The following is a 26,014-nucleotide window of genomic DNA, read 5'->3' on the forward strand; positions in this document are numbered from 1 at the left end:
TAACTTGTGGAACTCCAGCCTGAACAGGAAGAGGAGATGAGAGAAACCCATTCAGGGCCACATGTTGACGACGACTAGAGAGGAAGTGCGCCAGCCATGCGTGGAGATTTCCATGGATACCAAAAGAGGAGAGTTTGGTGAGCAGAGCGGGGTGCCAGACCGTATCGAAGGCACGTGATATGTCAAGGGAGACTGCTCTAATTTCCTGTTTGGCATTGAGGACCTCCATCCATTGTTGAGAAAGCAGAAGCAGCATGTCCAGAGTGGAGTGTCCAGGTCTGAAACCAAATTGATGATCAGAAATAAAGCCATTGGAGAAGAGGAAAGATTTCATATCTGAAGCAATGATGGATTCCATGACTTTGCTGATAATTGGGAGAAGGCTGATTGGTCTGTAGTTGCTGGGATCTGTTTTTGCACCTTTTTTGTGCAAAGCGGTGATGTTGGCAGATTTCCAAGCAGATGGAAGATGACCTTGAGCAAAAGAGAGGGTGAAGAGAACAGAGAGGGGGAGTGAAAGAGCGGAAGAACATGATTTTAGGACCCGTGGGCTGATGCCGTCAGGTCCAGTTGCAGAATCAGAGTCGAGGGTTGACAGAAACTTTTCCACCTTGTCAGGAGGAAAGGACACAGAGTCCAGGAGCAGCTGGGTACGACTGGCTACGGTGGGTACAGAGAGGGATGGGTTTGGGACACAAGATTTAGAGGCAAACACAGAGTTGAGGCATTCAGCTTTTTCACGTGCGGAGTCAGCCGTGTGGCCATTTAAGGTGAGGGAGGGGATGGAGGGGGAACAAACACCAGAAACAGATTTCACCAGACGCCACCAGGATTTGGAAGAGGGAGACAGTCAAGAGAGTTCGGTCCTGAGGACGGAGAGATATTGTTTCCTGGCTCTCCTGAGGGTGGATACACACTTGTTTCGGGCTTTGTGAAAGGAAATGAGATTTCCTTCCATTGGATTTGCTTTCCAGGAGACGAAAGCAAGTTGTTTCTGGGCAATAGCCTCACCACAAGATTCCGTGTACCATGGACGGGAGGAAGGGTATGACAACTGAAGACGAGAAGGGATAAATCTGTGCATGAGAGAAAGCAATTTACTTTGGAAGAATTCCCAGGATGAGTTGATGTCAGAGGCAGTAGAGATGGGAGACCAGTCCAGATGATTGATGGCTGCTTGAATACCGTGCCACTTGGCCTGAGTGAAATGCCAGACTCGTCGACGCTGAGGAGGCTCTCTGAAAATGGTCAGAGAGATGTCCACTTTAACAAGCACATGATCAGAAGAGCCGATTGGAGCAGAAGAAGAGCAGCAGACATTTTCAGGGAAGTTAGTCATAACCAAGTCCAGAAGAGAAGATTCTCCATTGACTGAGATCCAGGTTGGGAAATTGACAGATTGTGTCAGTCCCAGTGAGTCACAGAAGTCCTTTGCTGAAGAGCCATGGCTGGTGAGAGAGGTACCCACACCCAGCCAACTGGCATGGTGACAGTTGAAATCACCACATATGAGGAAGAGAGAGTTGGGATGGGTAGATAGAAGTTGGTCCATATTATCAGACAGCGAGATGTAGATGGAGTCATCACTGTTTGGTGGACGGTACAACACGCATATGAACAAAAGGTGGGAGCGAAGGGGAAGCCGTAGCCAAAGGTATTCCTGGGGGTGAGGTGGAGAGAGGGCAGTGCAGGGCGAGTGAGGAAGAGAGTTTTTTATAAAGATAGCAACCCCACCTCCAGGACGAGGCTCAGGTCTATCATACCAGAGGAGGGAGTAACCTGGGAGAGATACCAAGGAATCAGAGACATCATGAAGGAGGAAGGTTTCTGTTAAGCAGATCACGTCTGGTTTGTCAGAAGCAACCTGTATGGAGAGATCAGTTAAGTTTGAGCGAAGGCCCCGGATGTTTGAGGTCCATACTGTTAAGGAAGAGGAAGGGGGAGCATCGGATACAGAACAGGGGGGGGGGGGGAGCGGTAGGGCAGGATGTGGAAGAGGAGGAAGAGGTAGGGAGAGCTGTTGCAGGTGTGTCAGAGATTACAGAATAGCTTGGAGAAAGGGAAGAATGGGGCGGACAAAAGGTTTGATGGTGTTTGGGTGAGGCGCTGTGAGGTGTTATTTGAGGAGGGGGAAGAGTGAGGCAGAAGGTTGAGGAAGATGAAGGTGAAAGTTGGAAGGGGGAAGAAGCGGGGAGGATATTCATATTCGGGGAGGATTATTGACCTTTGACCTTAATTAATGACCTAATTAGGCAATTTTGGGAAACACAAACAAGATATTCATATTCAGCACAAAATCCCCTTTAAGAAAAACCTATTTGTTTGCTTTTCCTCAAAAATGCCTCATGCAATCACATTTGCTGGAAATTGAACCAGTCTAATATGTCGAGGGAGACAGCTCTAATATCCTGTTTGGCATTGAGGACCTCCATCCATTGTGGAGACAGCAGAAGCAGCATGTCCAGAGTAGAGTGACCTGGTCTGAAACCAAATTGATGATCAGAGATCAAGCCATTGGAGAAGAGGAAAGATTTCATATCCGAAGCAATGATGGATTCCATGACTTTGCTGATAATTGGGAGAAGGCTGATTGGTCTGTAGTTGCTAGGATCTGTTTTTGCACCTTTTTTGTGCAAAGCGGTGATGTTGGCTGATTTCCAAGCAGATGGCAGTTGACCTTGAGCAAAAGAGAGGGTGAAGAGAACAGAGAGAGGGTGAGATAGAGCGGCAGAGCTGGATTTTAGGACCGGTGGGCTGATGCCGTCGGGTCCAGTTGCAGAATCAGAGTCGAGGGTTGACAGAAACTTTTCCACCTTGTCAGGAGGAAAGGACACGGAGTCCAGGAGCAGCTGGGTACGACTGGGTATGGTGGGTACAGAGAGGGATGGGTTTGGGACACAAGATTTAGAGGCAAACACAGAGTTGAGGCATTCAGCTTTTTCACGTGCGGAGTCAGCTGTGTAGCCGTTTGAGGTAAGGGAGGGGATGGAGGGGGAACAAACACCAGAAACGGATTTGACCAGACGCCACCAGGATTTGGAAGAGGGAGACAGATAAGAGAGTTCGGTCTTGAGAACGGAGAGATATTGTTTCCTGGCTCTCCTGAGGGTGGACACACACTTGTTTCGGGCTTTGTGAAAGGAAATGAGATTTCCTTCCGTTGGATTTGATTTCCAGGAGACGAAGGCAAGTTGTTTCTGGGCAACAGCCTCACCACAAGATTCCGTGTACCATGGACTTGAGGAAGGGTATGACAACTGAAGACGAGATGGGATAAATCTGTGCATGAGAGAGAGCAATTTACTTTGGAAGAATTCCCAGGATGAGTTGATGTCAGAGGTGGTAGAGATGGGAGACCAGTCCAGATGATTGATGGCTGCTTGAAGACCGTGCCAGTTGGCCTGAGTGAAATGCCAGGCTCGTCGACGCTGAGCAGGCTCCCTGAGAATGGTCAGAGAGACGTCCACTTTAACAAGGACATGATCAGATGAGCCGATTGGAGCAGAAGAAGAGCAGCAGACATTTTTAGGGAAGTTAGTCATAACCAAGTCCAGAAGAGAAGATGCTCCGTTGACTGAGATCCGGGTCGGGAAATTGACAGATTGTGTCAGTCCCAGTGAGTCGCAGAAGTCCTTTGCTGAGGAGCCATGGCTGGTGAGAGAGGTACCCACACCCAGCCAACTGGCATGATGACAGTTGAAATCACCACATATGAGGAAGAGAGAGTTGGGATGAGTAGATAGAAGTTGGTCCATATTATCAGACAGTGAGATGTAGATGGAGTCATCACTGTTTGGTGGACGGTACAACACACATATGAACCAGAGGTGGGAGCGAAGGGGAAGCCGTAGCCAGAGGTATTCCTGGGGGTGAGGTGGAGAGAGTGCAGTGCAGGGCGAGTGAGGAAGAGAGTTTTTGATAAAGATAGCAACCCCACCTCCAGGACGAGGCTCAGGTCTATCATACCGGAAGAGGGAGTAACCCGGGAGAGATACTAAGGAATCAGAGACATCATGAAGGAGGAAAGTTTCTGTTAAGCAGATCACGTCTGGTTTGACAGAAGCAACCTGTATGGAGAGATCAGTTAAGTTTGAACGAAGGCCCGGATGTTTGAGGTCCATACCGTTAATGAAGAGGAAGGGGGAGCATCGGATACAGAACAGGGTGGAGGAGGGGTAGGGTAAGATGTGGAAGAGGTGGAAGAGGTAGGGAGAGCTGTTGAAGGTGTGTCAGAGATTTCAGAATAGCTCGGAGAAAGGGAAGGATGGGGCGGACAAAAGGTTTGATGGTGATTGGGTGAGGCACAATGAGGTGTTATTTGAGGAGGGAGAAGAGCGAGGCAGAAGGTTGGGGGAGATGGAGGTGAGAGTTGGAAGGGGGAAGAAGCGGGGAGGACGCTTTGAGGAGAGGGAGTGAGAGGGGGGAAATTGAGAAGAAAAGGAGATTTTCAAGATGATCCAGTTCCTTGTCAATCCGCTCACGCAGGGCAAAAGGGACTGGGCGAGCTCTGCAAAATACAGTATTGGCATCCCGGTCAACCCTGAGTTTAGCCGTATGTCCTTTCAAGGTTCCAAGCTCATCCTTGAAGACATCCGGGTACGTATCCAGCACATTTTTGATTGTGTATGCTGCGGTAGCAGAAACGTTGACTGCCCGGAGTTGATGAATGCTTTTCCACTTCAGTCGAATTATGCTCAACCAGCTCCTGCTGAGTAAGGAAGGGCCCTTTCCAGGAATGGCGATCAGGGGTAGGTGAAAGTCACGGTTATCGTAGCCCACCGTGACGTCACATGTACCGCAGGGAACAATCTTCTCACCTGTATAGGTGGAGAGTCCATAGGTAGTAGGTTTCAGATGGGGTCGGTCAGCATCACTCCACAGGTTTGTGAAAACAGCATGGCTGATGAGCGAGATGGCCGCACCAGTGTCGACCTCCATTTGCAATGGTCGATTGTTGACGACAACAGTGGCAAGAAGAGGGTCCCGCCTATGGTGAGAATCAATATGAAGCAGGTCATACGATTCTGAGTTGTCAGAAACAGAGCTCACCTGGTCAAGCTCAGGTTCCTCCGAATCGATAAACTGATGAATCTTGTCAGCAGCTTTCCCTTTTCCCGATTTGCGAGTGATGCAAGCTGGAGCAATATGGCCAGTTTTCGAACAGAAATGGCAGGTTGCATCTTTGAACCGACACGTCTCCGGAGGGTGCTTTCCGTTGCACTGAAAACATTTGTTGTGTGTTTGAGACTGCACTGGCTTCTGACGAGGAGCTTTGTTCCAACGTTTTGGCTGAACATGATCCAACCGATTCACAGCAGGGCTGGTACCAGACGAGCGAGTGGCACCGATGCTTGTAGCGTTGCGTTCAGCACTCTCCATGGAAATGGCGGTGTCTCTGGCATTTTGGAACGTCAGTCTTCTCTCAGCAAGCAGGCGTCTACGAGTGCGGTCATCGGACATGCCAACCACCAGCAAATCACGGAGCATGTCATCAATCGTGTCCCCAAACTCACACAGATGTGACAGTTTTTTGAGGTGTGCAATGAAGTCTGCGATCGACTGACCTTGCTGTTGTCTGCACATGTAAAAATTAAACCGACACAGGATGACTGAAGGAGATGGATTACAATGTTCCTTCAAAGCGGCCTTGAGCTCTGCATACGTGAGCTCCTGGATTGTCCGAGGCCGAATCAGGTTTTTAACGAGTGTGAACGTCTCACCTCCGCAAACGGACAGGAAGACGGCCTTCATCCGGGCTTCGGTCGCGATGCCGTTCGTCTCGAAGTAAAAAGACAACCGCTCAGAATACTCCCCCTCATGAGGGGCGAATTCATCGATATGGCCGAAAGAAGTCATGGTCCAGATGTTTATCCTCGTCGCTATGGAAGGTATCTCGACAAACTACGATCGATTGTCATGCACGTTTATTCACTCTGCCAATACAGGCCCGATTCACCTCAGCGCCATCCGAGCATGGGCGTAGGGATACAATGCGGTCACGGTGTAGGGATACAACGATGAATATTTGCAGCTTCATACATGACAACCTGCTTATCTCATGGTCAAACCTCTGATAACTATTGTTGCCCTTTAATATTTCATTAGTGACAGCAGACAGCCTCGGTCTAGTTACCCTCGCCTGAGAGGTTATTACTCCCGCAGGGAGTGATGCATACGATCGTGTCCATGTGTGTGTGTTCGTGTGTTTGTGAACAGGATATCTGGAAAAGTTCTGAACGGATTTGGATGAAAGTTGGTGGGATGATTTCCCTTGGGATAAGGAAGAATTGATTAGTTTTTGGTGAAGCTCAGGATATTATTCCGGATCCAGGAATTTGTTGAAGGATTTTTTTACCATTGGAAGACAGGGCTCATTTTTTTAAACATTATCTTCTATGTGTTCTATATATAACATTGTGTTATGAAAATAGTTTTCAAATTTGTTGTAAATGTAGTTTAAACTCGTGGTTATGCATTAGAGTGGTGTATTGTGTTAGCAGCGTCATCTTCAAGGTTCTTTTTTTTTTTCTAATGAAGACATATTCTGTCATTTTGAAACCACCAAAGTGTGTATTAGGTTTCCCCGTTTCAGAAAATGTATCGTTTGATACGTATAATGCTTTAAAACTGTTTTTTTTTTTTTTACATCAGAAGAGATATCAACATTTACCTCAGCGAATGTCAATCGCGGTGTCAGTATTTGATGAACTTATAAAGACTTAGGTGAGTTATAAGTGTGACCTGCATGTGCACGGGATTCTTCCCAGAAGAATGAGTGGTCGCATTAGCTCGTACGACTTAAAATAAGCGAGTTTTGTTTTCACGTTTGGGCCAGTTTTACATGTTGTTGTAGGAGCTGGGCTCCAACGTAAATCGGAAGAATGGACGCGACAAAAAGCTGGAATTCGTCCGAGTTTCTTTATTGTGTCAAATCAACTCGGGTACTCTGAAAAGCCCGTTTATCGGGCAGCAATATATATACACATTATCCCGGAGCGTTTGCCCGGGAAAGGCGAGACCGGGCGTGCCCGGGCGTCTTGGGCGAAACCTGGAAAGGCGAGTCTGGACATGCCCGGGCGTCCTGGACGAGGCCTGGCAAGTCGAGAGCGGGCATGCCCGGGCGTCCTGGACGAGCCCTGGAAAGGCGAGGCTGGGCGTGCCCGGGCGTCCTGGGCGAACCCTGGAAAGGCGAGTCTGGACATGCCCGGGCGTCCTGGACGAGGCCTGGCAAGTCGAGAGCGGGCATGCCCGGGTGTCCTGGACGAGCCCTGGAAAGGCGAGGCTGGGCGTGCCCGGGCGTCCTGGGTGAACCCTGGAAAGGCGAGACCGGGCGTGCCCGGGCATCCTGGGCGAAACCTGGAAAGGCGAGTCTGGACATGCCCGGGCGTCCTGGACGAGGCCTGGCAAGTCGAGAGCGGGCATGCCCGGGCGTCCTGGACGAGCCCTGGAAAGGCGAGGCTGGGCGTGCCCGGGCGTCCTGGGCGAACCCTGGAAAGGCGAGTCTGGACATGCCAAGGCGTCCTGGACGAGGCCTGGCAAGTCGAGAGCGGGCATGCCCGGGCGTCCTGGGCGAGCCCTGGAAAGGCGAGACCGGGCATGCCCGGGCGTCCTGGGCGAGCCCGGCATGGTGATCGCTCCGCGTCCTCGGTAGGTGCAAGGCGATTGTGTATACCCAGCGGTAGCCGCTAAATTGTATCCCTAAGGAATGAAACGCACGTTTTCCTGGCTTACAATTTTATTTGAAGTCACACATGCCTCAACATACACTCACTTATGTAGAATTGAACGCTGAATCCGAAAATGTAAGTGAAATTGCCTTGTTTGTTTTAACATTATCTTCTACTAGGGCATGCCCGTACGTGGGTGCAATGCCCGTACGTGGGTACGTGGGTACGTGGGTGCGAGTACGGTGACAATCCCCCCCCCTCTATTTACATGAAATGGTTTGGTTCATGAAATGGTTTGGTCCATTCGCAACGCCAAAGCGAACGGCGAACGGCTTGCGAGTACGGTGACAATCCCCCCACCTCTATTTACATGAAATGGTTTGGTCCATTCGCAACGACCACAGAACCCCCCCCCCCCCCCCCTCTATTTACATGAAATGGTTTGGTCCATTCGCAACGCCAAAGCGAACGGCGAACGGCTAAATCGCCATAGCTCGGTAACTACTTGTCTGATTAATTTCAAACCTTGAAAAGGCACATCCTCGGGTCCCCAGCAATATACCTGGCAAGTTTAAAGTATATCGGACCGGTAGTTGTCGAGAAACAGCGGTCACAGACAAACATACATACATACATACAAACATACAAACATACAAACATACACACAGAGATTACTGGAATTATAGATAGATATATTATATCGATATATATATCTGTGCAGTGTCTGTCTTGTGTTGTCACTGAACTACTCCCTCAAACTGTTGTGAAATTGTACTATTCCAACTTGACTCACGGCGGGAGTATGCGCTCTACTGAGTGGCGTTCTCGTTGCATTTGAGTTTGTTTGTCTGTCTGTCTGTTTGTCTGTCTGTTTGTCCGCACAGAATAAATATGATTTTCTCTACAACCGTTGGTCCGATTGGCAGGAAATTTACACCATAGGTGCAACTCCACCTGTAGTATTTTTTAATGATAATTATGACGTCATAGGTCACGTGGGTCGGCCGTCATCTTGGAAACAGCGAAAAACTTTGCACCTCCATATCTCCGAAAGCGCTGAAAAGAAAAAAAATTGACGACTCATTGTAAAGAACTCTGCATTTGGAAGAACATCTGTTAATGATGATGTCATAGGTGCCTCCATTATGACGTCATAATTCGACAAGTACAAAACTTCATCCGATCAAGATGAAATTTCTTGAGCATGATCTTGGGATAAATTGGTGGAGAAAAAATATAATGATGACGTCATCGGTCACGTGGTTCGGCCGTCATATTTGTTTTAACACAAAAGCCTTGAAAACCACTGACACATCCTGGTGAAGGTTTGCTATCTCTGATTGCTCTTTCTTGTTCTTGTTACATATTGACTTGACCCCTGCCTCCACCATGACCATGCCCTCGACGACCACTACGACCATGACCACGATCACAACGACCACTACGAGCATGACCACGACGACCACAGCGAGCACGACCACGACTACGACTACGACGACCACGACCACGACCACGACCATGACCACGATCACAACGACCACTACGAGCATGACCCCGACGACCACTACGAGCATGACCACGACTACGACGACCACGACCACGACCAGGATATCCTCTCTGTTAAATTGCCTGCTCCATATTTTCACTCACTGATGTTCTTTTCATAATCAGCCTTCAAAAGAGTGCTGAGAATGATTATTTATCAATTTAGTATCACGTGGTTTACACACAGATAAAGCAATTATCAACAATGACTATTGTGCATTTATAAAAGAATTTTTTGTGGGTGTCATTCATCTCAGTTAGAAAGGGCTTCCAAAAGAATAGGTATACAGTGAAAATGTCGGTCAGGTGATCATGCCATTCAACCAAATAGCTGCATCTGACTGTGTGTCCTGTGTCTCGGTGTTGCTGCCACGAAGCTGCTCCAGGGCTTCGGATATTTCAAGGTAGTTGGACCACGCAGCATCGATGGTGATGCTCACTGGCTGGGGGGGGGGTGGCTGGGGGGGGGCGTGGGGTGGGGGGAGGCGTGGGGGGGGGGAATGTAACCGTCTCACTTTCTCCATGTGTCCACCCGCTGTGGGAGAAGCTGCGTATGGTGTTTGCGCCCATGACGAATGCAGGTCATTTTGTGTGAGGTTGGTTCCAGGATCCGTCACATTATTGTTAATTAAGCAACTCTTGCAACACCCAGAGGGCACAGCAAGCTTGGCCTGCCAAACTGGTCTGGTGGATACCTGTTCTCTTAACCTCAAAACTTATTTGCTTTAGAGTCTAATTTCACCATGGAAGTGAACACGTCACTCCACCTTGATTATAAATGAATAACTTATTATAGACATCCAAACAGAAAACGAAACACAGAAAATACAAAAGGCCAATCACTAACTCCACTGCTGTGGGCCAGCAGGGGAAGCTAAAGAATGAGGGGAGGGAATTGAATCGAATGGAAAGGAATGATTTGACAATTAAAGGAAGGGCGACCTTCCTATGGGATTTTTCAAACTGAAGCCAAACCTTTTTACAAACTGGAAAATAATAAAATATAATCAACTTATTTTCTTGGAGTCGAGTTACAAATGCTTTTTTGTGTATAATGACGAGGTTCGTGAAGGAGCTCGAACGTAGAATGGATCGGGACGAAACGGAGCAAAAGGAACAGGAGAAGGAGAGAGGGGAAACACCAACAACAGGGTTGGGGGACAAAATCGAGGGGGACTTGGAGGAAATTAGGGATGTGGGGAAAATGGGCATGGGGTGGACAAGATGGAAACGTTCCAATTATGGAAATTGCAGAAACAGCATGGAAATGCTTGCACGTTGTTGTGATTCATCCGGTCGAAATAAATCAGTAAAAGTTTATAATTGAAAAAGCTGGACTTGCAAGTTGGAGGAGCCGACGTTTCAGCAAGAATCCACTCGTCTTGTTCACAGCAGACGTTCAAGTGAAGAGGAACCTCGGAAATTTCCAAGTCATTGCCACGTGGTCTGTTGACCAATCCAGCGTCCCGTGATGATTGCAGACGACGTGGGACAGATGTAATAGCCTTGTCCCACGTCCGTGACAGGTTACATCGCAAACCGCCCCTTTTGTTGAGAGATGGTGATTCAACTCTTTCTCAAATTGATTCTTTTACACCACGAGCAAAGCACTTTTCTTCTCTACCCAAGAAGACGACTTGACTGTTATCGAAGCTGTGACCGTGCAGGTTCAAATGCGTATTCACAGCAGAGCCTTTTCATAAGCCGGACGACGATGGTGATTCATACGGGCCTGAAGACTTTGCCAACGTTCTCCCATGCGGAGGGCTCAGTGTGTGATGGGTCTCCACATCCGATGCCATACGCCAAGTCACGTTTCCTATCCTTCTGGATCTTGGCCTTATCATGAACTAACTGGCTGCGTGGAATTCTGTGTGGTTCTTATGATGTAACAATTCCAAATTTGGAGAAGGACATTGTTAACAAAATAATCATAACGAAGTTAACACCTGATGTCGTTTCACTAGTCATTTTACTAACAGTAAACCATGTGACCCACATTGATGACTTGGGTTGTGACGACGATTCTGTAATCGACAAGCATCCGTCACCGTGCGATGCGGAGCTGTCCATGGCTTTGCGTTTACGAACGAGAATTCACCTGATGTTTACGATTATGAAATTAAACACAAAAAATAATGAAACTGAATAACATAAAAATAGGCGAAAAACTACGACCGTAAATATAAACGTAGCCGGTGCTAATTCTCCATCCATATCACAACTTTATCTAACAATGGCAATCTTCAGAAACGTGTTCAATATTAAACACGATGATCCGTGTGATGGTGACATTAGCGTCGACCACAAAAGGTGGAATTGCAGTCTGAGTAAGTGGTTTGAATTGGGCAGGTATTACATTAGTCATTGGTGAGCCAGGTGGGTGTTCATCAACAATCAGGGTAAAGGTGATTCCAGCATGGTTTCCAAAAGATTAGTACATATATATATTTATTTATTTATTATTGTCACCTTCATGTCGATTTGAACCCACAACTCTGCATAATCCGTCATCCATACCTGGAATCAGGCAAACCAACGTGCAAGATGAACAAGAGAGGGTCTTCCTCCAATGGGGGGGGGGGGGGGGCGAGAAATCCATGTCCTCTATTGTAAACACCACTGGGGGCGTAGTGAAGCAATTATTTGATTAATGAACATAATTAAATAATTAAATTGATATACGTGAGAAATATGTGTGGGGAAAATGACATGCTCAGTCAGGGTCGCTCAGATAGCTCAGATGGCAGAGCACTGGTACGGTTCACCAGAGGTCCTTGGGTTGATTCCTGGTCCTGGCACATAATTTTCCCACATATGTCAATTTCATTTATAATCCTGTTTACGAATCTAATTGTACCAATAGTATTAACTAGCCAATAGGAAATTGACTCCTCTCATCCATGGATATTTCTTGTATTTCCTCTATTTCCGTGAGTCTGATTTGCATTCAGGAACAGAACAATTATGGTTAACTGTTTTAAAATTTCCTCTCTTTTGTCTAAATCCTTAAATTTATTTAAGCGGATAAACCGCTTCAATATTTGGCTTTGTCCTTCCTGCCATTCACCCATCAAATATGAAGAAGAGCCTTTCTAACCCACCGCGCATATGTAATCCATCATTCAATATCTGTGCCAAATTTGAACAAGATCGGTGAATCCATGTCCGAGAAATGGTTGAGGACTTCTTCAATATCAGGCTTTTTACAACTAAAGTGGCCGCCAGTCTACCAGTCGGCCATCTTTCATCAGATCGCAAAATAAAGTGAGGTGCACGTGTTTGTCATCATGTGCTGTGATTGTGCCAAGTTTGAACAAAATTGGACCATGCATGTCCGAGAAATTGTTGGAGACATGCTTAAGTAACAAAATGGCCACCAGTCTACCAGTCGGCCATCTTTCATCAGATCGCAAAATAAAGTGAGGTGCACGTGTTTGTCATCGTGTGCTGTGATTGTGCCAAGTTTGAACAAAATTGGACCATGCATGTCCGAGAAATTGCTGGAGACATGCTTAAGTAACAAAATGGCCGCCAGTCTACCAGTCGGCCATCTTTCATCAGATCGCAAAATAAAGTGAGGTTCACGTGTTTGTCATCATGTGCTGTGATTGTGCCAAGTTTGAACAAAATTGGACAATGCATGTCCGAGAAATTGCTGGAGACATGCTTAAGTAACAAAATGGCCGCCAGTCTACCAGTCGGCCATCTTTCATCAGATCGCAAAATAAAGTGAGGTTCACGTGTTTGTCATCATGTGCTGTGATTGTGCCAAGTTTGAACAAAATTGGACAATGCATGTCCGAGAAATTGTTGGAGACATGCTTAAGTAACAAAATGGCCGCCAGTCTACCAGTCAGCCATCTTTCATCAGATTGCAAAATAAAGTGAGGTGCACGTGTTTGTCATCATGTGCTGTGATTGTGCCAAGTTTGAACAAAATTGGACCATGCATGTTCGAGAAATTGTTGGAGACATGCTTAAGTAACAAAATGGCCGCCAGTCGGCCATCGTGGATTTGATCTCGAAAAACAATGGCGTGCATATGTAAGCCATAATTCATTTTCTATGTACTAAGTTTGATAATAATAAGGGTAATAAAGGAGGGTTTGAAACGGTGCACTGATCTGCTCGTGGGTTCACGTTCTGTGCGGCATTTTAGAAATGGACATTGTTCGGAAGCTGCTGGGATGCTATTGCTGCCAACGGTCTGTCTCTGTTAACAGGATTGAAAGCTACTCTTGCAAGATGGCTGGAGATGACAAGCAGATGTTCAAGCAATTTTGTCTGGAAGGAGAACCTCACCTCATGCAGGCCTTGTCTCCACCACAGGCTCTGGCCGTGAGCCCAGGAAGGAGTTATACCTAATTATTGTGCACAATCAGAGCTAAAATGTTCCCATAATGCAATGTCCTGCTTCCTTTGATGCGTATTCAAGCTTTTGTTCGCTCGACACAAAAATATTCCCCACTTTTTGTCGCGTGTCAGAGTGCAGAGGAAGGTGGAGACGGCCCCTTGTGTGACACTTGCAGTCGAAAGACGTTGTACTACCTGATGTCGACTCTGAATTCCGCCTTTCGACCACATTACGACTTCAGCCATGCCCGCTCGCACGAGTTCAGCCATGCCCGCTCGCACGAGTTCAGCCATGCCCGCTCGCACGAGTTCAGCCATGCCCGCTCGCACGAGTTCAGCCATGCCCTATCGCACGAGTTCAGCCATGCCCTATCGCACGAGTTCAGCCATACCCGCTCGCACGAGTTCAGCCATGCCCGCTCGCACGAGTTCAGCCATGCCCGCTCGCACGAGTTCAGCCATGCCCGCTCGCACGAGTTCAGCCATGCCCGCTCGCACGAGTTCAGCCATGCCCGCTCGCACGAGTTCAGCCATGCCCGCTCGCACGAGTTCAGCCATGCCCGCTCACACGAGTTCAGCCATGCCCGCTCGCACGAGTTCAGCCATGCCCGCTCGCACGACTTCAGCCATGCCCGCTCGCACGTGTTCAGCCGTGAACCGTCGCTGTCCTGGGTTTGTGTGCAGTTTGATTTTTGGGCATCACTAGTAAGATGGGACAAAGTAGTGAAAGGTAATGTGTCGGCGCTTGTGGGCCGTGTCTGCAGGTGGAGAATGCAGTGAATAGTCCCCTTGGCTCTGCTGCTGGCTCCCGCTTCACCGAGCTCGGACCTGCGCTTTGGAAGGCTATCGACGATGAGATTGTGCTGTCTGAGTGTGACATCTACAGGTGAGAGCAATTTTTTTTTAACCCTCTGCCTCCAAGTTTAGAGGTTCATGGAGGATGTTCTTTTTGGAACTGATGACATCTTCCCCTGTGCTTTGGACTGATTGTCGGTCGTGATTTGGCTTGCATCACCTGTGCTCCCACCCCATCCAGCTACAATCCTGACTTGGCTTCTGACCGCTATGGTGAAGAGGGTAGCCTCTGGTCCTTCAACTACTTTTTTTTACAACAAAAAGTTGAAGAGGATCGTTTTCCTGACCTGCCGCTCCGTCGGGTAGGCACGCCATTTTGAAATGCGTTGTGACACTGCAAGTGTAGTCCGTCTTTTCATGAGACGTGCGGATGTTCCATCACACCTGGATGCGCGAATGATCGTGTGCAGCAGTTTCTCATTGCTGTGTGACTCTCGTCTACCCTGGAGTCTCGACATGGTATTGGACGAGGAAGACTACTTACAATGTGAAGGGTAGTTTAATGGTAAGTAGCGTCCTTGTATTTAACGAATGTTGTGGAGGTGAATGCTCGCACCCAATTTCGTCTGTCGAAGAATGTTTGTTTGTATATCCATATCTATTTATTTATTGGGTGAATGCGGTTGCTAAATGAAAGTGAAGTTGACAGGCCTTGCCGTGTAAGATGCCCATTGACTTGTGCTTTCACCGCAGGATGTGCTTCCCCTCGTACTCCACCCAACTGCTCCCCATTCTGGCATGGCCTCTCATCGTTCACCTTCACCGGACGATGTTCTACTTCCTGGTTTTACATTTGGAGAGCATTATACCGTTTGTTTTGAATATCAGAAGTCAAATGACTACGTGACCTTTTGACTCGAAACTGGCCTCGTTTTGAGTATTTACCTTTTGCACCTCTCGGTCCACTCTGCCACAGGAAGTCAACAATGTAGAGATTACCTATATTGCACCTGTCCAGGTTGACCGTTAGATTTATTCAAGCATGATTTGCAAAACAAAATGATTTTTGGTATTTTTTGGGGGGTGTGGAGGATCATTAGTTGTAGTAGTACAGGAAATGGAGGCAGACGATTATCCACGAGGACTAGGGACAAGCGTTACGCCGAGGTCCCCCGTCGGTGAAATGATGAGTTGACAAAGTGGAAGACGCAAGGCGGCCATCTTGGATTTTGACGTGACGACCCAATTTTCCATAGCGTTCTCACTTATGCGTAGATACACCCAAACACCAGATTAGACGTTAGTAGTTCGTTTATTTTTCAAGATATTTCGCTCACAAGGTTCAGACATATATATGGTGGTGGCCATCTTGGATTTTGACGTGGCGACCCAATTTTCCATAGCGTTCTCACTTATGCGTAGATACACCCACACACCAGATTAGAAGTTGGTACTTCGCTTATTTTTCAAGATATTCCGCTCACAATGTTCAGACATACATGGATGGCGTCAGACATACATGGCGGTGGCCATCTTGGATTTTGATGTGGGTTTCACCCACACACCAAATTAGAATTCGGTCCTTCGCTTACGCACGGACGCACACACAGACGGAAAAACCATAGTCCCCCTTTCGCTCCACGGTGCGACGGGGGACAAAAACCCGCATGACCCTTTTTCGATTTTCCTCCATCACGTGAACTTTTAAATCGTCGCCCTGTGCATGTAACTTCGCTCTTCATCGGGTTCGTTTGTGCAGCAGCTAACAGACTGTTTTTCCCCAGCAGCCCAGGAGTGGAGCCGGGCCGATGTTCCAACACGACTCTTCCTCACCCATTGAGTGACCGCGTGCAATCTTAAAGTAGTGCTGTCTGGGTATCTCTAACACTTACCTTCAGCAAATTGTTTGAATACCGTTTGGGTTTGTAGCCGGCTAAGCCGGTGTTGTGAATGAACGCGTACGTATTATGTTGAAAAGCCAGATTTTGCTGGATCCTTTGAGAATTCCAAGCTTTGACGCACCAAATCACTCGATGGAGGCCGCCATCTTGCGGATGCGGAAGTGTGCATAAAAAATTGCGAAAAAATTCAATAGGAGTTTGTTTCAGTTTCACCCGTCTTTGTTTGATTCACCATCTTATGCACCTCTAATTTGTAATTAAAATACTTTAAGACCAACCTCGTTCCCGGGCCCGCATGGGCCCTGGTTATCTTCAACGAAAATCGTCACCCATCACAGGAACCAATGAGATTCGAGCATTTGAAAAAATATTTCAAAAACCAAATCACTCCATGGAGGACGCCATCTTGCGGATGCAGAATTATGCATAAAAATTGAGAAAAAGTTCAATAGGAGTTTGTTTCACCCATCTTTTTTTGATTCACAATCTTATGCACCTCTAATTTGTAATTAAAATACTTTAAGACCAACCTAGTTCCACTGGCCCGCATGGGCCCTGGTTATTTTCAATGAAAATCGTCACCAAACACCGGAACAAATGAGATTCGAGCATTTGAAAAAACATTTCAAAAAAGCTTACCGGTACCACGTTTCGGAGGCTGAAAACGGCGTCAAATATTCTAAAATTGACGAAGAAATATTTTTTCGAAATCTCGCGGCCGTAGGGGGTAATTTTTCACGGCCAGAAATATCCGAAGTTGAGACGGAATTCACCGAATTAATCAAGAAGGAAATTTTATAAATTTTAATCTCACCCAGAATGCAAATGGTGTAATTTTGAACAAGGTACGGTACCTACTACACCTACCTACTACCTAACCTACGTAAGCCATAGTGATGGGTAAAATAGTGGCAAGAGGCTTTGGCTTCGCCGGCTCATTGCGGCTTTGCAGTGGGGTACTAGTACTGTTAGGTTGTTTTCCTTTTATAAGCAGCTTGTTTCAGCCACGTGATAGTGAGGATGCACCTCTGTTGTCGCCGCGACATGTGCAGCTGGGGTTATGGTACTGGATTTACAAATGTTGTTTTGGCAACATTATTTTAATGAACAAATTGATCGTCCGTGCTAATTTCAGATCAGAACCCGTCCTCCGCACTGTAATTTTAGACACTTGCTCCAGACTAGTCCAGCTTCCAGGAAACAGTTACTCGTGAATGAGAACAGGCAATTGTTTGGTGATGCAGCTAATGCAGGCATAGTGGTGTCAGACCGTAAGTTGTTGAGTTTTTAAAAAAAAATTTGCATTTTGTTTGATTTGATATTAACTGCTTTAAAGTGTCTCCAGCTCGGCGAGGATCCTCTGATCCTCCTGCCATTGAAGCCACGACCACCGACAAATTGTGAAGCCCAGCGTCGCGCCGTCCGTAAAACTTTTATCCTTTGAGAGAATTCGCTAGCTTTAAAACGTCATCAGACATTCTTGTTTGGAATTTCCAGTGATTCGTTAGCTGGTTCCAGGACATTAAACAAACCAAAAAAAAAAAAATGGTTTCCTTTGGATGAGTCGACCGTTCCGGCAAGGGAAGCAGATTCAAACTTCTTCTTCTTTCGTGTATCATCAGATGGCCAGCTCAGTGTCGTGCAGCCATGCCCTCGTCTCTGGTCCTACGTCGAAGAGGCCGGCTTCTGAATGTGGTCTGTATAGGGGGCAGGTGGTAATTATGTGTTCGGCAGTCTGCTCAGGCTCGCCGCACTCGCACGCGGCGCTGTCTGCCAGGCCCCACATCTTCAGCGATGATTTGAAGCGGCCGACCCCCGTACGTAGACGGTTCAGCAAGGTCCATTGCAGGCGTGGTAGGTCTTCTCCTATGACACCACCTCCCTGGGTCCCAGATGTAGCGGTGGATGCGGGTGGGCCCGGCCGTTTCCCACACCTGCTTCCAAGATGCCGCAAGCCATGCGCTTCTAGACAGGTCCTCGGGGATAGAACTGAGCATCTCTTGTGCCGCCTTGTTGTAGGAATGGCGGGACTTGAGTCTGCTTGGAGGCGCCACTATCGTTGTGGTGTTGTGCAGGATGTGCCAGTCGTGTTTCTGGGCATTCCTTGCCAGGGCGAGGGTAGCAGCCTCCCGTCGGAGGCCGGCCAGGGCGAGTCCCGCTAGGACTGGCAGGTGGAATGCCGGGGCAGGCTTCAAGCAACCAGCTACAATGCGGAGGGTGTTGTTCATGGCAACATCAACCTTTCTCACGTGTGGGCTTCTGCTCCAAGCTGGGGTGCAGTATTCGGCTGCAGAGAAGACCAGGGCTTGCGTGGATATTCGTAGGGTCTTGGCGGAGGCTCCCCAGATTCAAACAAACAAGCGTTACGCCTAGGTCCCCCGTCGGTGAAGTGATGTGTTGACAAAGTGGAAGACGCAAGGCGGCCTTCTTGGATTTTGACGTGGCGACCCAATTTTCAATAGCGTTCACTTATGCGTAGATACACCCACACACCAGATTAGAAGTTAGTCGATCGTTTATTTTTCAAGATATTTCGCTCACAAGGTTCAGACATATATATTGTGGCGGCCATCTTGGATTTTGACGTGGCGACCCAATTTTCAATAGCGTTCTTCCTTATGCCTAGATACACCCACACACCAGATTAGAAGTTGGTACTTCGCTTATTTTTCAAGATATTCCGCTCACAAGGTTCAGACATACATGGCGGCGGCCATCTTGGATTTTGACGTGGGTTGCACCCACACACAAAATTAGAATTCGGTCCTTCACTTACGCACGCACACATGCCCGCACGCACGCACGCACGGACGGAGGGGAAAACCATAGTCCCCCTTTCGCTCCGCGGTGCGACGGGGACAATAAATCGATCGTTTATTTCTTCGCTTCAAATTGAATACCACAATCTGCACCCTCCTCTGTTGATGGACCGAGCAGGTATGCGTAACGTTGTACGAATTTAAACATGTCACAGTGCACTTTTCTTACATTAGGAGGTAACGGTCTTGATTTTTAAACTCATTCTCGATGCAGTAACAACGTCCCACGCAATTCGAGAAAACTAGCCAATGGCAGTCGTATTCAAGTGGGGCATAGTGGACTCAGTACAAATAGCGTGTGTAAGTGTTTTGATGGCCTAGTTGGTACCACAAAAATACTGGACAGTCCCCAACGCTGCCTTGGCAATATTTCCTCCCTTAAACCTATTTCTCCCGACCCGACCTAAGACCTCCAATCTTTGTTCTTCTCAAAAATGGATTCCTTTTTTCCCTGAGTGACTTGTGTCAAATAGTTGCATTCTTTTGAAGAGCATTGACATTTGTCTGACAATTATATAAATGTGTGCACATTTATTATTTTCATATGATTAAAAAACAAAACATTTATCAACTTTGTGTGCATGCCATCAAATTATTATGCAGAGTTAAGCAGAGGGTGTCACGTACAGGTCTTTTACAAATGGCGGAAGATGACTCGGTAATGGTGTGATGAGATCGTGGCCACACGGCTTTGCCACGCTCAATGGACCGACAATGCTCAAATGTTATTAAAGTTGCAAAGTATACAAGTCCGAGTTCCACGTCGAGTACAAATCTAGCGGCGGTCAGTGAAACACCAGGCTCTCACATTGGAACATTCATCCTCGGGCTGTTATAAGGGTTAGTTGGCTCCATTGTGTACACATTTAATGACCCACAATATATCTTAAAGCCCTCATTCGTGCTTGACTCGACTCAGGGCCACGAAAAATTCGTGTGGTACAATGGAGGGGGAATGCCAGCCAATGGGCCCGGTCCCACAATCTCCACAAGCCAAGTAGCGGAGCATGGTTTCCGAACCAACTGCAGCTCCATTTGCGGCTTTTGTGAAACCCACATTTTCAAATGTATACATGTCCTCTACGATCCAGTGGTGCTCAAGTGTCTCTGTCTGTGGCTCCTCAGCTTCAGCCACTGCCTTCTTCTGGTACACGCAAGGCAAGGACATCTAAATGTGTCAAAAAAGGACAAAATTTAATATTTGTTAGCATGTCATGCTGGTAGAGTGAGAACATGAATCAAGCAGAACGACACACACACACACACACACACACACACACACACACACACACACACACACACACACACACAGTCACACACACACACACACACACACACACAGTCACACACACACACACACACACACACACACACACACACACACACACACACACACACACACTGTTACAGTTTTTAGAACCTTCACGAGTAGTAAATTTTAGTAAATGTTTCCCTTATAAATGTTCCCCTGTAAATATCCCCATCAATTGGCTTGTTAAAGATCGCACCCGAGTTAGTCCATGTACAACACGCAGCGAACCATAGGACCTCTCCGTGGTTATTTCATTATTATGTGTTTCAGTTAAGGACCTGTTCCCAATAGTTGAATCTGCGTTGCATTAATCAAATAAGATAGGTCCCTTTCAATTCCCCCAATCGTCTCCGCAAAGTAACAGTCGGGCGGCGTTCGCTGCTCCTTGCCTTGATTCGGTTGTGGGCCCCAAACCGCCATTAGCCATGCGGTCAAGCCGAGGAGGAAGGGGGCGGAGCCGCCAGGTCACGGGCGTGGCACGCCGACGCACCACCAGAGGCAGGGCCAGCGAGCCCCCACCAGCCAACCAGGGCTGACGAAAGACCATCACGGGCGTGGCTCTATGAAGCGCACATTGATTTAGAAGCACGTAATATAAGCGCCAGCGCGAAGCCTTTTTACGGAGATGAACGGAGATGAACGAGAGTCGACTTGGGTTGGAGACGGCACGTGGTGAGGTCTGGCTGAGAGAGACGAAGCTGCGCGGAGCCCTTTGCCAAGCTGCTTTGGAAAGCCCTACCGCGTGAACGAATACATGAAGCTGCCGCTGGCTGTTCGCTTCCAGCCCGGAGCATGGACCTGGAGCGGACCTCCTTGCTGTGCCTCTGCCAAACCTTCCAGCCCTGCTGTCCCACCTGGACCCTTCTCCTTCTTCCAGTCATTCCTGCCTGCTATTCCCCTTTCATGTAAGTCTGTTTGTCTGTCTGTCTGTCTTGGGCGTTGATAATATAAGACTGTTTAAGGCTGCCCTGTGTATCTTCTTCTTCTTCTTCTGTATATTACTTTCGTTTCTTCTTTGGTTCTGGTTTTGTATATAGTTAATAAATGTCTGTTATTTCTTACCTTTGGTTTCTTCTTTCCCCCGATCGCTTTCGTCCTGTCTCCAATTGAGTACCTGTGGCACGATTTGGCCAACGCTCGGAATCGGGTTAGTCAATTGCTAACGGCTCGAATCGCGGATTGCTAAACCACTCGGCAAATACCATCTTGTCCGTGGTTCGAGCGGTACTTGTCTCCCTGTTTTGCGGAGGGATTGGTAAAGGTATTCGGGAGAACACCTTGACCAATAACCCTGACCAATTTCACCCGCAAAAGAGCGTTATAAGTACCAGGACTAGAGACGGCCAGCTTAACAGGCCAAGGGGATTAACCCCCCCCCCTTGCTAAGGGGAGTGCCGTCTCTGAGATCCGTAACAATTGGTGTCGTGGAGTGGATTTGGACCCGAACCCCCCCCCCCCCCCCCCCCAAAAAAAAACCATCTAAAAATTTGGTCGAAATTTTGAGCGGCCGAAATTTTATTTAATGTCCTAAATTAAAATCGTGCCATGGATAGTCAAGGTGATCGGGTGCCGGTAGGGGAGAATGAGGAGTTAGAGGCAATCCAGGACCCCAGGGAGGAGAAGAGCAATGAGTAGGCGGTAGCGGGGGTTGCAGGCGCACAAGATGGTGGCGCCTCGCACATGGCGGCGACGAGGGCCGCACCCGCTGCACCAATGGGGGTGGGCGAAATGCAAGCCTTCATGGCCCAATTCATGGCGGAAATGCAGAAAAAGAACGACAGTATGGATAAGGTGGGAGAACAATTGGAACGAGTGGGAAACCAAATCGGGCAATTGAGAAATGAGATGGGAAGCCAAATCGGGGAATTGAGAAATGACATGGGAAGCCAAATAGGGGGGCTCGAAGGCAAATTAGGGGGCCAATTGGAGGACGTGGGTAATCAAATTGGGGAAATGAAGGATGGGTTAACGGGGTTGGAAAATAGAATGGCCACCCAGGAGAACCAAATGGAAAGGGTGAAGAATGGGTTAGAGGGGCTAGAAAACAATATGGAAGGCAAATTGAGGGAAATAGGGGAGCAATCCACCCGGGAAATTAAACAGATGGGGAATCAGATAGAGTAGGTAAAAAATGGGTTGGAAAGTAAATTGGATGCCCAAACGAATGATTTGGAGCAGATGAGGGCGGCATCTACCAAAGAGATGGGAGAGGATATAAGGTGCGGAGTGAGCGAAGAGGTCGCGGGAGTACGCGACGAGGTGAAGCGGGGTGAGGAGCGCATGGAGAGAGAGGTGAGGAACAGCATGGCTAGGTTACAGGGGGGTATCGAGGAGTTGACGCAGGGAGTAGGGCAGCTGACAGTGGGACAGAAGGAGCTTGGGGAGAAGGTGGAAAAGAACACGGCGGTGATAGGAGGGTTGAAAGCGACCCAGAAGGAAATAAAGAAAGAATTAATAGCGACGAAGAGGGAATGTCAGATGGTACATGAGGGACTGACGAAGAGGTTAGAGGGGGTGGTAGAGGCAATGGAGACAAAAGAACGGGAAGTCAGGATGCACATAGAAACGACCAAGGTGGCCTTAGAGGAAGAAATTGAGGGGGCGCACCGGGAAATAAAGGAGGTGAAGCAGAAGCTAGAGGAAGTGGAAGAGGGGGTAAGTGAAATTAAGAAGAGATGGAGGGAGACTAAGAAAGCGATAAAGGAGGAGGTGATGGAATTGGTGCAAGGTCTGTGCTCACAGAGTGATGATGTGCTTACTGACCAAATAAAGAGTTTGCAGGTGGCGGAGGAGAAGCGAAGGAGAAGAGGTGCCGAGGTGAGTGGCGATATGCTCGGCAATGTATATGGTGTGAGGGGAGATTCAGCGAGCTTGGGTGTTGGTCTAGACCCGGGCGTTCGTGAGGGGCCGCTGGTGAGTTGTGCGACTGGTGCAGAGTGCGTGGAAAGAGGGTGTGTGCAAGGATGTCCGACCATGGGGAGTGCGAGAGGTATTGGTGAGCAAGGGTGTGCGGGTATGGAGTGGGTAGCAGGTTGCGGAGGGGCGACCCAGGCATCGACACCGACAGGGGTAGTGTTCAGAGGGACGGGGGATGCACGAGAGCCCCCCGGGAATAGTGTACTGTGGGGGCCCGAACGGTTCGGCCCCGCGCTAACCCCGCAAGGAGCGACGCACGGGGTCCTGCCTTCGGGCACCCACAAGGTCCTACTCGCGCCATATGACAGCAAGAGTGATCTGAGGGCGTACCTGGCGCAGTTCGAATATGTATGTGGAGGCAACGGTTGGAATCCAGACGAAGGTGGAGTACACCTTGTGGGGGCACTGCGCGGCGCGGCGGCGGAGGTGCTGACAGCTTTACCACGGGGTGCTCTCACCCTGTCAGCCCTCCGCGCAGCCTTAATTAATCGTTTCGGCATTGAACAGCAAAGCGAGCTTGTTAAAGCTCAGCTTGCTCAGCGAAAATGCAAGCCCCAGGAGACCATCGGGGAACTTGCCCATGGAATTCGCCGCACAGTAGGAATCGCACACGCTGACATGGCAGCGCGTTCCCAGGAAAGCCTGGCGCTGGATCACTTTATCCAGGCTTTTCCGGATCCGAAGCTCCGACAACAGCTCGCCATGTGACGCCGTCGTGGACACAGGAGCTGGCGCCACGATCATCAGCCCTGTGATCCTTAATTCGAGTGCAGACGGCTGGGATAAAATCCAGCGTCTGGAAAATCATAGTTTGCAGCTGGCTACCGGGGTAACGGCTCCGATCATAGGGCGTGGTTTTGTGACCCTCAAGTTGGGGTCAGTAAAGAGCGAGATAGAGGTTTGGGTGGCGGAGGTGTGCGACCCATGCCTAATAGGGTTGGATTTGTTGACTGCTAGCGGTTGTAAAATCGATTTGTGCCGGGGACCCTGCAAGTGGGAGTCGAGGAGCTACCATTGGAGGGGTGAGCACGGCCGAAAGGGCGGAGCTGGAGGCTCCTGAGGCCGTGACCATCCCTCCGAGGGCCGAGGCCATAGTGCCGGCCCGGTGGTCAGCTCGCCCAACATGGCAGGAGTCCTGCGGCCTAGTCGAACCGGTGGCAGCGCAATCCATACCTGGTTTAATCGTGGGCCACACCCTCGTAAAAACGGACGGGCCGGTGGTGGCCGTCCGGGTAATTAATATTAGTACAGAACCATGCACCATCGTAAGGGGCACGAATACAGCCGGCTGCACCCCAGTTAACGAAGTCGTGCCAGTGAGGGGCGAGAACGTCCAGCCGAGTCGGCCCCAGAGGGAACCTTCAAAAAGTATTAGGAATTGGCCCGATCGCATTTGTGAGATGGTAAATCGTAGTAGTGTAGAGTTGGAGGTACCCAGAGGGAGGCGTTACACAAATTAATTGAATCCCATTTGGATATCTTCTCCTTGTCCTCCGAGGATATTGGACGTACGGGCCTGGTGAAACATCAGATCCACACCGGTGAGGCCCGGCCTATTCGTCAGCCCACCTGACGGCTCCCTTGGAGCAAGAGGGAGGAAGCTGACGAGCAGGTAGAAAAAATGTTCGATGCAGGTGTCATCGAGCCCTCGGGAAGTCCTTGGATGTCACCTGTTGTGCTGGTCAAAAAGAAGAATGGGACCACGCGTTTCTGTGTGGACTATCGCCAGCTAAACAACGTGACACTCAAGGACTCATATCCCCTGCCAAGAATTGACGATACCCTCGATGCCGTTGCGGGCTCAAATTGGTTCTCAACCTTGGACCTCAAGAGTGGGTATTGGCAGGTGGAGATGGATAGGGCAGGGAAGGAGAAAACGGCATTTTCCACAGGTAAGGGGCTGTATCAGTTCACTGTGATGCCGTTTGGTTTGTGTAACTCCCCCGCCACCTTTGAACGATTGATGGAGCATGTACTGGGCGGCATGCCATGGCAGTCATGCCGGGTGTACCGGGATGACGTCCTGGTGCATGCTAAAACATTTCCCCAAGCCATAGCTAATTTGGACCAGGTGTTTGGGTGCCTCAGACAGACAGGGTTGAAGTTTAGCCCGAGTAAGTGCACTTTGTTTGCAAGAGAGGTGGCCTATCTAGGTCACGTTATCGGTCGCGAGGGGGTAAAAACAGACCCAGGCAAAATTACAGCGGTGGAGGAGTGGCCCGCACCACGTACCATCAAGGACGTGCGGGGATTTTTGGGACTCTGCTCCTATTACCGGCGTTTTGTGGCGAAATTTGCAGAGTTGGCCCGGCCCCTTCACCGGCTTACGGAGAAGGGGACGAGATTTAATTGGACAAGGGAGTGCCAAGAGGCCTTCCTAGCATTGAAAGGGTGTTTGATACCGCACCCGTTTTAGATTACCCCACTAGTGACGGGACATTTACCCTGCACACGGATGCAAGCCAGGAAGGATTGGGCGCAGTTTTGTCTCAGACACAGGAGGGCGTGGAGAGAGTGATCGCGTATTATAGTCGGGCCACGAGTAGGCCCAAGCGAAATTATTGCGTCACTCGCAAAGAGTTATTGGCTATGCTGGCTGCTGTGAGCCATTTCCACCCTGACTTGTACGGGCGGAAATTTTTGGTTCGAACTGACCATTCCTCTTTGCAATGGCTCCTTCGGTTCAAGGAACCGGAGGGCCAA

General features: G+C 48.7%; 1 pseudogene; it reads left to right on the top strand.

Moving 5' to 3' along the window:
- The first annotated feature begins 13,376 nt into the window (after positions 1–13,376).
- LOC137417402 (repressor of RNA polymerase III transcription MAF1 homolog) lies at positions 13,377–15,165 on the top strand (annotated as a pseudogene).
- Positions 15,166–26,014: the final 10,849 nt, after the last annotated feature.

Source organism: Myxine glutinosa, chromosome 2, assembly GCF_964187855.1.
Source record: "Myxine glutinosa chromosome 2, kmMyxGlut1.1, whole genome shotgun sequence".
In the NCBI taxonomy this organism is placed as follows: domain Eukaryota; kingdom Metazoa; phylum Chordata; class Myxini; order Myxiniformes; family Myxinidae; genus Myxine; species Myxine glutinosa.